The sequence below is a fragment of the Musca autumnalis genome, unplaced genomic scaffold (genome assembly GCF_047663935.1).
Source record: "Musca autumnalis isolate F117 unplaced genomic scaffold, ASM4766393v1 scaffold_1, whole genome shotgun sequence".
Lineage (NCBI taxonomy): Eukaryota > Metazoa > Arthropoda > Insecta > Diptera > Muscidae > Musca > Musca autumnalis.
This window is the reverse complement of record NW_027411644.1, coordinates 126077426-126093339: the sequence shown is the minus strand read 5'-3', so window position 1 is coordinate 126093339 and position 15914 is coordinate 126077426. Positions and strand designations below refer to the sequence as shown.

General features: G+C 35.8%; 1 protein-coding gene across 1 annotated transcript in view; it reads left to right on the top strand.

The window, feature by feature from the left end:
- The window catches only part of LOC141402364 (uncharacterized), a 64760-nt gene that overhangs the window by 31040 nt on the left and 17806 nt on the right, over positions 1 to 15914 (top strand). The gene's annotated exons all lie outside the window — the stretch shown is intronic.

Below are 15914 nucleotides of genomic sequence, written 5' to 3'. Positions count from 1 at the left end.
AACCTCCAGAAATTTGTCGATATATCGTCGGTATCATGCTTAAGTGTTCTATACGCCATTTTTGACTTTTTGCGATATAGGTGATTTACAGGGTTTTCGCGTTTGATTTTTCTAAATTTTTGGTCGGCTTTTTCTTATCTGATTTAGGCCTTGTTTATATTATAGCCTTTTGCAGGGTCAACCTTCTTAATGATGATTTATTTGACGTATACGCAAAGGAATTGTCATTTTAAACCCAGTGGGCTTGTTAAATCCGGTTATATATAAACGTACTATTACTTTTCGGGATAATCATGTTTCAGCCCGAAATCGTATGTTCTTTTCAGGTATGAAATTAATAGTATAATAACTTACAAATTTAAAAACACATTCCAAACATCAGAACTTTAATTTTCGATTTAGAAGGTTCGAATTTATTGAGGGAACATTTTTTTTATAACTTTGTTCCATGTGATTTACAAAATGTTGCATTTGTGTCATAAGTGTGGATATGGAACAACTCGACAAAAATTATATTTTTAAAAAAATTCTCTATAACTTTTATATTCCAACAAATATTTCTCTAAATTTTGGCAATTATGTATGTATGTTCTATATACTATTACTAATAAATCTAGTTAAAAATATAAATAATTTCTTCTGTCAGATCCAAACAGTTGTAACGCAAACATTGTGACGACAAAAATTGTCCCTGATTTTTGCTAAACAGGCAATACGCCTTTTTATTATCCATTCGCATATATTTTTTGTTTTTATTTGAATGTTTAATGAAAAATGGAATATATTTGAAGATGTAGCATTTCCCATAAACATTATGAATTTTATAATAATGTCATTAAGAACAGTCATCACCATAATCAATAGTAATAACAATAATAATGAGAATAGTAGTTACTACTTACTTAGCTGGCCTTTTACAGAACATTTGTTCCATAAGCCGAACTAAGAAAAAATCCCAAATCCTCTCTGTTTGCTGCTGTATTTTCCCAATCTGGGATATGTAGCTTTCTGATACCTCGTTTCACTTGTTCGCTCCAACGAAGCTTTGGCCTTCCAGATCTGCGAGAACATCCATGCGGCCCGTATTTATACGCCTTTTTAGCGGGTTCATCGTAACTCATTCTTATAACATGGCCTAGCCATCGCAATCGTTGTATCTCGATTCGTTCAACTACATTGATGTCATTGTATAGTTGATACAGCTCGTTGTTCATGCGACGCCGATATTCGCCGTCAACACAGACTGGCCCGTAGATCTTTCGAAAAATTTTTCTCTCGAACACACCAAGCACTGCCTTATCTGCTTGAGCAAGTACCCATGCTTCGGAACCATACATTAGCACGGGTAGTATCAGTGTTTTGTAAAGTGTTACTTTTGTTTGACGAGAGGTGGCTTTATTCCTAAACTGCTTACTCAGCCCAAAGTAGCATCTGTTAGCCAACATTATTCTTCTTCGTATTTCACAACTGATGTTATTTGTTGTGTTTATGGCGGTGCCGAGGTAGACAAAGTCCTTTACTACCTCAAAATTATAGGTACCAACATTCACAGATGGTGCGGTGTTTATGGACATATTGCGCGTCGATACCATCAACTTGGTTTTTACGCCGTTTACTGCCAGACCAACTTTAGCAGATTCTTTTTCGACTTTTGCAAAGGTGTCAGTTACTTCCTTTACTGATCGACCCATGATGCCAATGTCGTCGGCATAAGCCAGTAACATGTGGCTGTTCGTGTATATCGTTCCATTTCTTTTGACCTTCGCGTCTCGTATGACCTTTTCCAGCAGGATGTTGAATAGATCACACGACAGGCCGTCTCCTTGTCTGAAACCTCTTTTGGTAATAAACTCTTCGGAGAGGTTCTTTCCAATTTTAACTGAGGATCTCGTCTCAGTTAATGTCATTCTACAAAGTCGAATGAGCTTTGCAGGAATACCAAAATCAGACATGGCTTGGAACACCTTTGAACGTATAGGGCTGTCGAATGCTGCTTTATAATCGACGAAAAGATGGAAGGTGTCGATCTGCATTTCTTGGGTCTTTTCCAGGATTTGTCTCAAGGTAAATATCTGGTCAATGGTGGATTTGCCAGGTCTAAAGCCGCACTGATAGGGTCCAATAATTTCATTGACCATAGGCTTTAGTCTCTCACACAATATGCCAGATACTATCTTATATGCAATAGGGAGCAGACTTATGCCCCTATAATTGGAGCACACAGTCTTATCACCCCTCTTGTGGACTGGACATAGGATGCTCACGTTCCAATCGTCGGGTACGCGTTCTTCCTGCCAGATGGTGCTAACTAGCTGATGCATACACCTTATCAGCGTGTCGCCTCCGGTTTTGAACAGCTCGGCTGGTAGGCCATCTGCTCCTGCCGCCTTATTATTCTTCAGCCGGTTTATTGCTGTCCTTACCTCATCTTGGCTGGGCGGTATACATTCAATACCATCATCTGGGATTGGATCTGTGGTATCTTCGCCGTCTTCACTGCTATCGGATACCAACAGTTTGGAAAAATGTTCTTTCCATATCCTGAGCACACTATCTGTATCAGTTACCAAATTACCTTGTTGATCTCTACAGGAGGATATTCCTGTACCAAAGCCATCAGTTTGATGCTTCACTCTTTGGTAGAATTTTCGGACTTCGTTCTGTCTCCTGTACATCTCCATTTGTTCACACTCCCTCTTTTCCATTTCTCTCTTTTTCCTGCGGAAAAGACGTTTCTCCTCTCTCCTTTTCTCCCGATACCTCTCTCGTGCGCTACGCGTTGCTACTGATTGTAAAGTAGCCCTATATGCCGCATTTTTTTCTTCGGTAGCAGCACGGCACTCCTGGTCATACCACGGATTCTTTGGTGGAGGTCTCTGGTATCCAAGTACTGATTTTGCGGCTGTTTGCATTTTGCCATTGTGCTGATATGTTATCGGGACGAGAAGCGCTATCATTAAGCAAATGGGTCAGTTGAGTGGAATATGCTGTGGCTATCAGTTGTGTTTGCAGCTTGGCGATGTCCAACTTTCGTGTTGTGTCTGTCCGTGCTTTATTTGCAACGTTTAGACGGGTACGTACCTTTGCTGCAACGAGGTAATGGTCCGAATCTATGTTTGCTCCTCGGAACGATCGCACATCCAACACGCTCGATGAATGTCTTCCATCTATCACAACGTGATCAATTTGATTTATTGTTCTTTGGTCTGGAGACAGCCAAGTGCCCTTATGAATATCGAGATGCTTAAATCTGGTACTGCTAACTACCATGTTTTTTGCCGCTGCGAAGTCTATCAGACTGAATTTCCCAACTGTTTGTCCAAAGATATTCTCCTTTCCAATTTTGGCATTAAAATCGCCTAGAACAATTTTAATGTCATGGGCAGGACAACGGTCATATGTTTCTTCTAAGCTCTCGTAGAATATATCTTTGGTCTGTTCGTCCTTGTCTTCGGTTGGGGCATGAGCGCAGATAAAGCTGATGTTGAAGAATTTTGCTTTAAATCGAATTGTAGCAAGTCTTTCATTCACTGGGGTGAAGCTGGAGACCAGATGTTTTAACCTCCGACCAACTACAAAACCGCAACCAAACTCATGCTTTGTGTCATGGCAGCTATAATACAGTGCATCACCTTTAGGTGTTGTTATGACATCTTTCCCAGTCCATCGTATTTCCTGTATGGCAGTAATATCGGCTTTGTACTTTCCAAGTACGTCTGCCAATGCGAAGACTGCACCTTCTCTATAAAGAGTGCGAACATTCCAGGTGCAGATTCGCAGATCATGGTCCTTAAAACGTTTGCGGGGTTCGTCAACTTTAGAGGGGGTTGTTTTACTTTTCTTTCGTTTTTTCATAGTAGGCTGTTTTTTTCTAGGGGAGGGTTACTAACCCGACGCCCAAACCCAAGTTTTTAACGTTCTTATGGGTGAACGCGCGGCACATGTTAGCTCACTACCTTTAACGGGTGTTAAAGGCAGTTCCCCAGGTGACACCACGGGGAGGTCAGTGTCCACTTGAGATGAAAGAGGGACCAAGATAAATCCTGGGCTTTGCCATGTTAAAACCGGTCAGGACCGTTCCTTGGTATCTTCCATCCCCTACGTCACCCAAGGTCAATTAATCGAACTATAATTAAATTATTAAAGAAAAAAAAAAATAATTAAAAAATCTCGCAAATAATAGTCATCGCCTTAAAGAGGAAAAAACTTAAAAAAAATTCTTTTTTTACATTATCTTTTAAAGTGACTACAGATAGGCTTAAAACAGTTAGTTTATAATCAGTAGACATCGGATTTTAGCATGTTTTTTATTTCTTATCCGATTGGACTCAAATTTTGGATCTAGGCGTTTTGAGGGTCAATTTTTCGATATTTGGGGTCATATCAAAAATATGCAAAAAATATGCTAAATATGCAAGTGTTTGTTTTGACAAAAATCGTCAATTAAATTTGGAAAATCATCAAAAAAGCATTCTAAATTAAGTTTTTTGTCACAACTTGACCAAAAATCATGAAAAATAAAAATGTTGTGTATCGTTACGTACAGCTATTCTAAAGCTTTTTGATGATTTTATGTACGAGGGGCACTAAAAACCTTCTGGCCGAGGCAATACGCAGTGTTGCGTCATTTGACAGTTTTTCAATTTGACATACGACCATGTGTTGTGTTGTTGAGGCTATTAGCATAATTTGTAAAAATATCGTCAGTAATATGGATTTTGGAAATCCTTTGGTGGAAGAACTTCCATGCAAAAAGTGCGAACATGTCGAATAGATATATACAGTGTTTGGAGGATATAAACAGTTCGACCCGAACATAACGTCGTTTCTTCTTTAAAGTACATATATTACACACTAATTTCAGTGCCATTAAAAACGTGTTGTATTACACTGTGCAACATTTTTAAGGTGATCTTATGCAAACAATTCGAACTAAGGATTTTTTGAAAGTACAGACCCAAACGACAAGAAACCCTAGTTGGTTTTTGTTGTGTCAGATCCAGCTCGGATTTTATGGCCCCATCTAAACATGGTTAAATATTGAGTTTTTAAAGAAATTCGGAACTATATCTCTGAAATCAATGCGAATCTTCTTCTGACCTCTGAAGCAAATTTGTAGATAGGGACAAGAATAAAATATTTGGAGAAATAATGAACTCGAAAAACTACATTTGTTGGCTCAAATTTCAAAATATATGCAAAAATTCCACAATTTTTATACATTTCGCACCGTATCTCCAAAACCATTAATTTTTTCTTAATGTTTTCTTTTGGAAAAATATTCCCTGGAATGTAACACACAACTCTTCAGAACATGTCATTGTTGTAAAATGCCTCTATAACGTTGTTTTCAGCACATTTTTCAACGACGATTAAATAAAAATGTCAATAATGTAGTGAAATGCGAAATGCGAGAATAAACTGTTGGTGTGAACTGTGTTTGAAATACATGTTGTAAAAGATATGATGCAAAATACCGCTGAAACAAAATGAAGTAAGCATTTTAGAGTTTCAGAATGTTCTAAAGGATTGTTGAGAACTTTATTTGGAAGATTTTTGCAAAAGGTTACTTGGTTCAACTCCCAATAGTTTAGCCGATACTGACCAGAATTTCAGCAATAATGTAAAATTTTCTATATTTTATAGATTTTGGTGCCCTAGATGGAGTTTTTCTTATGTGGTTTTTTCAAAAGATAAGTTCTACTAATTTAGGGCTACAATATTGCTAAAAACAGCAAGGCCAAACTCCTATTCGTTTCTGAGATAAAGGCCTGATAAATGTAAAAAGTGTAGATTTAGCCCGGTTTAGATGAGGCCATAAAGTCCGAACTGGATCTGACAGGACAAAACCCTACTAGGGTTTTTGTAGTCTAAATATGTACTTTCAAAAAATTCATACCAGAAGTTGTTTGCATTTTCAGTGTTGCATAGTGTTATTGTAAGAAAATAATATTCTTTAAGTCCATAAAAACACCAAAGCTTTACTATTTTACCAGAAGTGATAGAGTCAATGAAAGCCAACTAAACATTCAGAAAATTACATTAAAAAAAATTATCAGGAGATGGGCGATGCAATCTACGACTTATAGACTCCGAGTCCAACTCGTAGTACTGTTTGAGACTTCGCAAACACATGATCGAAAAAAATATTACTAAAACAAGCTCGGCAACATTTTAGCTAAATCCTGAAAAAATAGGTTGAGTCGAAAAACTCCATCTGATACATCAATGGTTTCTAACAACCAATCACTTCTGTCGGCACAGCGGAGGCAAACTTATGAAAATTCATAACTTTTGATTTCTGGAAAAGAAGAAAAAGTAACAGTCGAGTTTGCCTACAGAGATATACCCTCAGCCTGTGTGAGTTGAGACTTTTATATATAGACAGATCGAATACGGGCTACATAGCCAATTTTTGTTCTGTAAATTGTATAGCCAGGAAGTTTCAGAATGTCGTCTCCTTTTCAGTACGTATAAACTTTCCGACAATAACTTCGAAATATTTGGGGTGTACAACTTCTCGATTGTTGGCGTTATGATCAAAAATGTGACTTCGATGAAAGTGCAAAAGTTTTGCACTTTTGTACAGACGGTACCTGAAAGAATCGACTCGGAATCGAATCGGAAGTCAAATTAGTTGGTCAGCGTAAGATTTAGAGCTTTTGGACCAATCTTGATATAACCATTGACTTAACCACGAAAAATACAATATCGCTGTAAACAAGACCTTAAGAAGTATCATTGGTCAAAAAGTGCAATGGCTCCTCGAACAGCCCTTATACTACACTGATGTTGAACTTTTGTGAGGGATGTATCCGAAGATGCTGTCCCTGTTGGTACTTGATATATGTACGTTTGGAAGTAATTTGAAGATGTTTAAAGTTTCGGTCAAATCGGATAATTGAAACTTTGTGTTGGAGGTACCTGAAGGAGTGAATCGATCCATATTCGAACCTACTCTAGGTCTCGAAAAAATCGAATTGGACTTTGCTCAAGATTTTAGGGAAACATTTTGATGTCCGGCTGGGGAAGTGTCCATAGGAAGTTTGAGCAAAATATTGCGTGATCCAAATTTTTGGACAAAATCTGTTGATCTGTTCGAGAGTTATAATGGGATCGAGCCATACAGACTGACGGACGGACGAACTGGGATAAATCGACTCCAAATTATAACGCGGGTTACATATTTTTCATTAGGATAACGGCTGAGGGTACAATATCACGGTGCACTTGAATCAACGTTAAACTGGAAGTTCTTGCGAATTCTGAAACAGCAATGTTCATAGATGAGAAAAATCCAAAAACCAAAAAAAATCGCTGAAGACATTTTTAAATAAATCGCGGTCAAAGTTCAAATTTTTAGGTTTTCGCGATTTTGCTTGGTATCCGCAAGTCCTTTCGAAATGGGGCTAAGGAAAATGTTGTAGTTTTGAAAATTTGTTCCTAGGATTTATATTTTTGAGATATAGAAGTTCCGGTCACATTTTTTAGGTTTTTTGTTAGGTTTTCACGATTTGCTCAAAACAGTAAGTCTTATCGAAATGGGATTACAGAAAATCTTATAGCTGTGAAAATTCTCTACAAGATTGGGATTCGTAATTTTTTCCTCGGTTGTACAATTTTTGAGATATATAAGTTTAAGTTGGGAAATTGTCAGTCAGTGAATTGTCCCAAATCGAATTTCTATATCTCAGAAATAGTAAAACATAGGGAAATATCATAAAAGAACAAGAATTTTCACTGCTAAGACATTTTCTTTAGTTCAATTTTGATACGGCTTGTAGTTTTCCAGCAAAACGGCCAAAACCTGAAAACTCCCACTATTTAGCAATAAGTTAAGATAAAATAGGAATACAAAATGTTGATTAAGGCAGTAAATCAATTTTCTAATTGGTTTTCGAGATATACTCCACCGAAAACCCTTGATATATCGTACATATTGTCCAATAGACACTTCATTTTATATTCTTCTAATCCGCACAATAATGAATTTGTAATCGTTTTGCATACGAATTCCAAAACGCAGGCATGACATAAATAAGGAATTCAGTTTTACTGGAAGTTTCTCTCAAAGAGTGTATTCAAACAAAAAAAATTTTAATATTTCTTTAGACAACTTTTTGATAAAGTACATTTTCAGTACAGAACCTTCAGAACAATATCAGTTTTCATTTGAAATTTCAAAAACAAAAATTATTTTAGAGAAAAAATCGTAATAATTTGTTAAAGTAGCTCAAAAATTTTTGTCGGACCATTACGGGGGGGCCCGGGCCGCCCCCCCTGCGTACGTCCCTGTTGTACGCATACAACCGCTTAATGCAGAATTGGAAAATGTTCACTCCTCGGCGAAAATTAATGCATTATTGTTATACCGATGATTAGTGCAAAATGACATCACTTAGAAAAACCACACAATAGAGTGGTAGTGGTAAAATAAGTCAAAAACCTTGGAATTATCTTAAAAATGACAAAACCACTCACATATTTCAGCTAGAAAAGTATTTGGAATGCTAAAAAATATAGTTCATTCATTCCTGCAACAGGAAAACAATTTTGATAACACAGTCGAAAAGTCATAACCCTTTTGTATACACAATTGTTTAATTTATACCTGTCCGTCGTGGTAGAACAAATATAAGGTAAAGTTAATACTACAACAAATACAACTCGAACAACAACCACAAAGGAATTTGTTTTTGTTTGTAACGTTACTGCCAGTTGTATTTGTAAACAAAACAAGGAAATGTCTATAAATTATTGGAATTTAAAAAACTAATAATTTTTCACATTTGGTTTAATATTTTGGAAAACATGAATGAAAATTCGTTACATTTTCAATTTTTATGTTTCAACATCATTCCACTAAATGCATAAATTCTCGCAGAAAGTAGAATTCTTGCAGAAAAGTTTGGGGTCGCTGGAAATTCATAGAAAAAGGAGAAGCTGTTTCAATGTTTTGTTTTAGAAATCAAAGAAGCACATGTTTATTAGGGCTTTATTTTTTAAATTTTAACAAAATACCTCACATATTACACAAACGTTATATCGCCTCTACAAGCGGGGATTTACTGCGCGGCTTATCGTTCGAACTTGGAGGAGGTTACATATCATTGATATGAAGAAGTCTTTCTGGGAAATGTTTTTTTTCCGAATGATATAATTTTTTTCTCAAAAAATATATGTCCCTAATGTACATCGACATAGAAATAAATGTATAAAATGTCATATGAAATTTGACACTAACGTTACAACCCAGTTCAGTCAGCTGTGTATTGCTGCTACCTTTTCATATTCTACCATGCCTGTCCGTGTACTCGATAATTTGTACTAATTATTACCAATGCTTCGAATTTTGACAGTTGTTTAATGGCGAAGTTGGTAAAAAAATTGTTTCAGCAACATTTAGTAAAAATTATCGAGTACAAGGACAAACCTTTCATGACACATTAGTCTTGTTGTATAGGATATAAATAAATATATTAAAAAACTATTCGCCGCAATATTGTCATTAAAGTTGCCAAATGCACTATACACCTAAAAGGCAAAGATTTCAAGGAATATTAATTTACAAAACGATGAAATTCCACATCTGTCTCTAGGTTTGCTTATGGGTACTTTACACGATATGTTTTTTACATATGGGTTGTCACGTTGCATATACATTTTGTATTTAAAAAGTGACAACCCATATGTTAAAAACATATCGTATAAAGTACCCATTACATCCTGATGTAAACTTTAAAAATGCCATATTTCTAGCACTACTTTCACAATATGATTGGTTTTTTCTTTTTCTTTTTCCGGATTGTCGAGTAGAAAAATCTCACTATTTTTTACACGTAGAGCACTTTAATTTTAGTGTTCGTTATTAGCAATTACAATTTAAAAAAGTATTATTATATAACTTCCACGAGTGATTTAATCATATAAAATAATTTATTTTCCTTACAATTCGTTAATCCGAACAATTTGATAATTCGGACACCGCCGAAACCTGTGGTGTATGGATTATTAATCCGAATGTACTGTATATATGGGAGCAATATCCAAAATCTGAATGGATTCTTACCAAAATAGGTGTCGCCCTAGGGCCAAAAAATCTTCGTCTTTGTACAAAGACGTATAACAATAAAGACCCGAACATATGCATTTTCCAAAAACATATGCTAATAGTTCCACATTTTGGTTACAGATGGCTACACAACTCACTGGAATTGATAAAAGCAATGCCAATCGTTTTTGATTCCCATTTCTTGCGGCAGAAAACATTAACGTCGTGTTTTGTGGCTGAAATTTATTTCTTTTCTTTTTTTTATTGTTCATTCAATGAAAAAATCAAAAGCGAATGCCGTCAAACTTGAGTTTTAATGTTTTTCTTGTCAATATTCCAATGAGTAACAGTTTTCGTTTAACAGAATGTTGCTATGATATCGTAGCAACAGAGGTTATCTCCCTCTACAGTTAATTTTTAACAATTGACTTTTCCTATCTTATAATATTGACATCTTTGACCACTATGTGGAAAGGGTATTATAAGTTTGTTTTGGTAAAAATTCATGTAACACTGCGAAATGTTCGTCGGAGACCCCCAATGTGGTATACCAATCTTAATATCTCGGCGAGATAAAGCGATTTTGAGATGTGTGTCCGTCCGTCCGTCCGTGTGTCCGTCTGTCCACTATAAATTGTAATCAAACTTTAGGCCGCAATTATGGACCGATCGTCACAAAATTTGGTATGGAGGTCGGTTTCACATCAGAATAGATCGCTATTTTTATTGGTGATGATCGTGAGATGTTTAGCGGGTGAAATGGACCAAAAACATAATTTTTATCCGATTTTGTAGCTGCTCTGTAGGTCGCAATAATAGTCCGATCGCCTTGAAATTTTAAATAAGGTAAGAGTATATGACAAAGAAGAAGCATGCAATTTGAGATGGCGATCAGATAATATTTAAAGGGTTAAATGAACCACAACTTTTGTGTGAAAATTGTGAAAATTTTTAATATACAGCTTATATCTTTTTAAATGGTTTTATTTAGCTCACCCCGTTTGTTTTATTTATTCTTGGGTCAAATTTAGTAATTCAAATTTCACACTCTTCCTGTCAACCGATTAATCTGAAATTTTGTATACACTTTGGATTTTGGTGACAATACAATTATGTTTATTCATTATCATTATAAATTCAAGATGGCCGCCGCTACAAAATGGCGGATAATTTATGTTTTATTAATCCCATAAATATGGGTATCAAATGAAAGGGCTCAACAAGCAGAATACAATATACTTTAAAAAATTGAAATCCAAGATGGCGGCCGCGACAAAATGGCGGATAACGTAGGTTTTATCAATCCCATCAATATGGGTATCAAATGAAAGTGCTCAACCAGTAGAATACAATGTACTATATAAAATTAAAATCCAAGATGGCGGCCTCTACAAAATGGCGGATAACTTAGGTTTTATCAATCCCATCAACATGGGTATCAAATGAAAGGTCTCAACAAGTAGAATACAATTTACTATGCAAAATTGAAATCTAAGATGGCCGCCGCTACCAAATGGCTGATAAAATTTTTTTATCAATCCCACCAATATGGGTATCAAATAAAAGGGCTTGACAAGAAGAATACAGTGCACTATACAGTACATCTTATACACCCGAAAGCCATACAGTTTCCAGCTAAGTACAATTACAGGACGGCTGAAAGAAGAATGTTGCCTTTAATACTATCATGGGCTTCTACAATACAAAAAATGCAGGGCAGCACTGTGAATCACGCAGTCGTATACTTAGGTGCGAAACTGTTTGAAGAAGGTCAAGCCTACGTGGCTCTTGGTAGAGTAAGATCTTTGCAGGGACTACGTATAGAGGAGTTGGACTGCAATAAACTAACGGGCGAGAAACCTTGCAATAATGAAGCACTAAATGAATTAAACAGAATGCGAAATAAAAACTAGAAAATAAAAATAGGTAAAAAACTTTTTAAGTTAAACGGTTTTATGTTAAACATACATTGCAATGTTTAAGATAAATGTACTAAAAACCAAAAAATAATAAAATAGATACAGTCGTGGGAATTATAAACATATGCATAGACTAGACTAAAATAAAACCGTGGGGCACGTCAATTGTCTACAAATTATCGACATAATGTGCGATAGAAGAATCGTTTAATTCGTCGTTAGGCAGTTGGGCCGCAGACGGTGAGGAAATTACTTACTATTTTCTTGCTCATGGAAATTCCAATAGTTATACACTCCATGTAAGTAAAAGAGATGTTTCAACTAGTTTATCGTTGGACATTCACACTGCTGGCTGGCGAGGAATCGTTTTACTGCTCGTAGTTTGTCTTTAATCGACAAAGTACTACTCGCTCACCACTATGAAACCCTAAAACTCGCTTATAATCGAGCTTGCTAGCTTGTTTGCACATTCTATCCCTACTTATCACACGTCCATCGCTGTCTGTTGAACAACTGCCTTATTATAGTGTAACATTTCAAAACGAACATTTTAATCAACGATTGTAGACAATTGACGTGCCCCACGGCTTTATTTTAGTCTAGTCTATGCATATGTTTATAACTCCCACGACTGTATCTATTTTATTATTTTTTGGTTTTTAGTACATTTATCTTAAACATTGCAATGTATGTTTAACATAAAACCGTTTAACTTAAAAAGTTTTTCACCTATTTTTATTTCCTGGAAGTTCCGGGCATGTAAGCTATACTTGGAAGAGGAACGCTAGACCTTTTATTCCCAGCAAAATGTTCGATGTTCAATCATGGGTGAAAGTGATCTGGCATGTCATCTTTTTAGCATCTTCATCGATGAATTTAATATGAGCGTGGACCCCAAAAGATGCTATTCATTTTTGGATCCAAAGCATGTCATTTACACCAATGCTTTGACATGTCATTTTCACCAAGGCTTTGGCTTGTCATTTCCACCAATGCTTTGGCATGTCATTTTCACCAACCCTTTGCAATGACATTATCATTACGACGAGAGTTTTAACAACGTTGGTTGTGATTTCAAGTCTCAAGGCTGTTGCAAAAATTAATCTTATACATTTAGAAAAATGTGTATAAATAAAAACACAAATTTCATCTCTATTGGATCGATGGAATGGGTTCAAATCCTGATGAAAAGATCGGATCTTTCACGACTTCCTTTGCATGGGTTAAAATGCTGATGAAAAGATCGCATCTTTCACGATTTCCTTTGCATTGGTTCATATGCTAATGAAAATATCGGATCTTTCACGACCTCGTTTGAACCAATGCAAAAGATGCCATGAAATCACGTCATCGCATGGAACCCCTTCCTTCAAATTTTGCTGGGTTGATTTCAATTGTGTTGGTGCACATGATAAGATAACAGAGTTACAGTCTAATATGCCCAGTTATTTGTTTGTGGTGTTATCATAAACACACTAGAGTTCGCAATTATAGAGAACCACATTTTTCTCCCATGCTACAAATTGTCCCTATCATGAATGCACCGGGGATGTACCGTGGTTGTACTCACAACCAATTTTTGGGATAAATTGGATACAGCTTCCATACCGCTAAACTTTTTACAACTCTAATCTGCAAATCGACAAATATTCTATTTTTAAAAAATTCTGTAAAATTTTAAATTTTATATTGCTCTATATTTTTGCAAATATATTCTATATACTATTTTATAATAAAACAAGTAAGAACAGACTATAGTCGGACGGGGCCGACCATGTGATACCCTATACCACTATCCCTGTGCACTAGCTTTCCGGGCTAGCTGTTATAAGATGTGCATTAGAAATTTTACCAATTTTCACACAAAAGTTTTGATCAATTTAACCCGCTAAATATTATCCGATCATACCGTTGACTTGCACGCTACTTCTTCATCTCAAACCAAAACTACGTTTAAAATTTCGCGCCGATCGGACTATTATTGCGACCTACAGAGCGGCTACAAAATCGAGCAAAAATTTTGTTTTTGGTCCATTTCATCCCTTTAACATTTCACGATCATCGCCAAAAACTAATCAGTTCTATTCTGGTCCAAACCCGACCTCCATACTAAATTTCGTGACAATCGGTCCATAATTGCGGCCTCTAGCTTGATTACAATTTTTAATGGACGGACAGACGGACGGACGGACGGACGGACACACATCGCTAAATCGCTTTATCTCGTCGAGATATGAAGTTTGGTATACCACATGAGGGGTCTACGACGAATATTTCGCGGCGTTACATGAATTTTTGGGAAAACAAACTTATTATACCCTTTTCCACATTGTGGTATAGGGTATAAATATAAATATTTTCTTTAGGCAGCTCCACGCAGTTATGACGCAAAACATTAAAATGCGATTATCTCGAAACGGACGAAGCATGACACCGACGAAATGACGAAAATTGTCTAACAACAACAATATCTAATATGCCTGTTCATGTTAACCCAACCAGTTAACGAAACGATCGTAGCATAGTGGTTGATGTGTAGGACTTCGCTAGATATCATTTTTTCCATATAATCTCCTTAGGTCAATTAATCGAACTATAATTAAATTAATTAAAAAAATCTCGCAAATAATGGTCATCGCCTTAAAGAGGCAAAAACTAAAAAAAAAATATTTTTTCACATTATCCTTTAAAACTGACTACAGATAGGCTTAAAACAGTTAGTTTATAATCAGTTGAATAGTACGCCAGTGATAGACAATACTGACTCCTTATGCGTTCATCGGTCATAGTCAGTTCGCATAAGGGAAAATAGTCGATAAAAAGTCAGTTGTGTTTACAAAATACATAGCTAGTTTTAAGTTAAATTTAAACCAGTTTCAGTCCCTACAGGGTTTTTCGACAAGCAGAAATACTTTGTAGAAAGTACATGTTCTTGTTTTCAAAGTGGTTGATCTCTGGATAACTTTTCAACCAATTTAAAGTTAGTTGAAGAAAAGTAGTGCAGAAATGGACAATTGTCGATTTTTTCTCTGTTCAAAGTAGATGATATTTAAATGATTTATTAACCAATTTATAGTCAGTTTAAAAATAATCGTTTTATAATCAACCATTTTATGAATTGGTTGATAAAAGTCCGATAGGGGATGTTAAAGGAATACAATTAACACTCTTATTTTGTAAGATCAAAAAAGGTAAGTTTTCATGATTTTTTCCATCTAATTCATCTAATTATTATGTGGTTTTTTGGCAAATGGCTGTCCACGAAACCTTTTTTTTGTAAAAGCGTTTTGCGGTGCCAACTCTAGCTCGAAAACTAATTAACCGATCGTCATACATTTTTGTGGGTTTATTTAGAACATAAGATATAGAGCTTCATCGATCGATTTTTATACCCTACACCACTATGTGGAAGTTTGTTTTGGTAAAAGTTCATATAACACCGCGAAATGTTCGTCGGAGACTCCCAATGTGGTATACCAATCTTCATATCTCGGCAAAATAAAGCGATTTTGAGATGTGTGTCCGTCCGTCCGTGTGTCCGTCTGTCCATTATAAATTGTAATCAAACTTCAGGCCGCAATTATGGACCGATCGTCACGAAATTTGGTATGGAGTTCGGTTTCACATAAGAGTAAGGTAAGAGTATATGACAAAGAAGAAGCATGCAATTTGAGATGGCGATCAGACAATATTTAAAGGGTTAAATGGACCACAACTTTTGTGTGAAAATTGTGAAAATTTTTAATGTACAGCTTATATCTTTTTTTCCTGGAAGTTCCGGGCAAGTAAGCTATACTTGGAAGAGGAACGCTGACCTTTTATTGATTTCAATTGTGTTGGTGTACATGATAAGATAACAGAGTTACAGCCTAATATACCCAGTTATTTGTTTGTAGTGTTATCACTAGAATTCGCCATTATAGCTCACTAATAACGAAATTTTG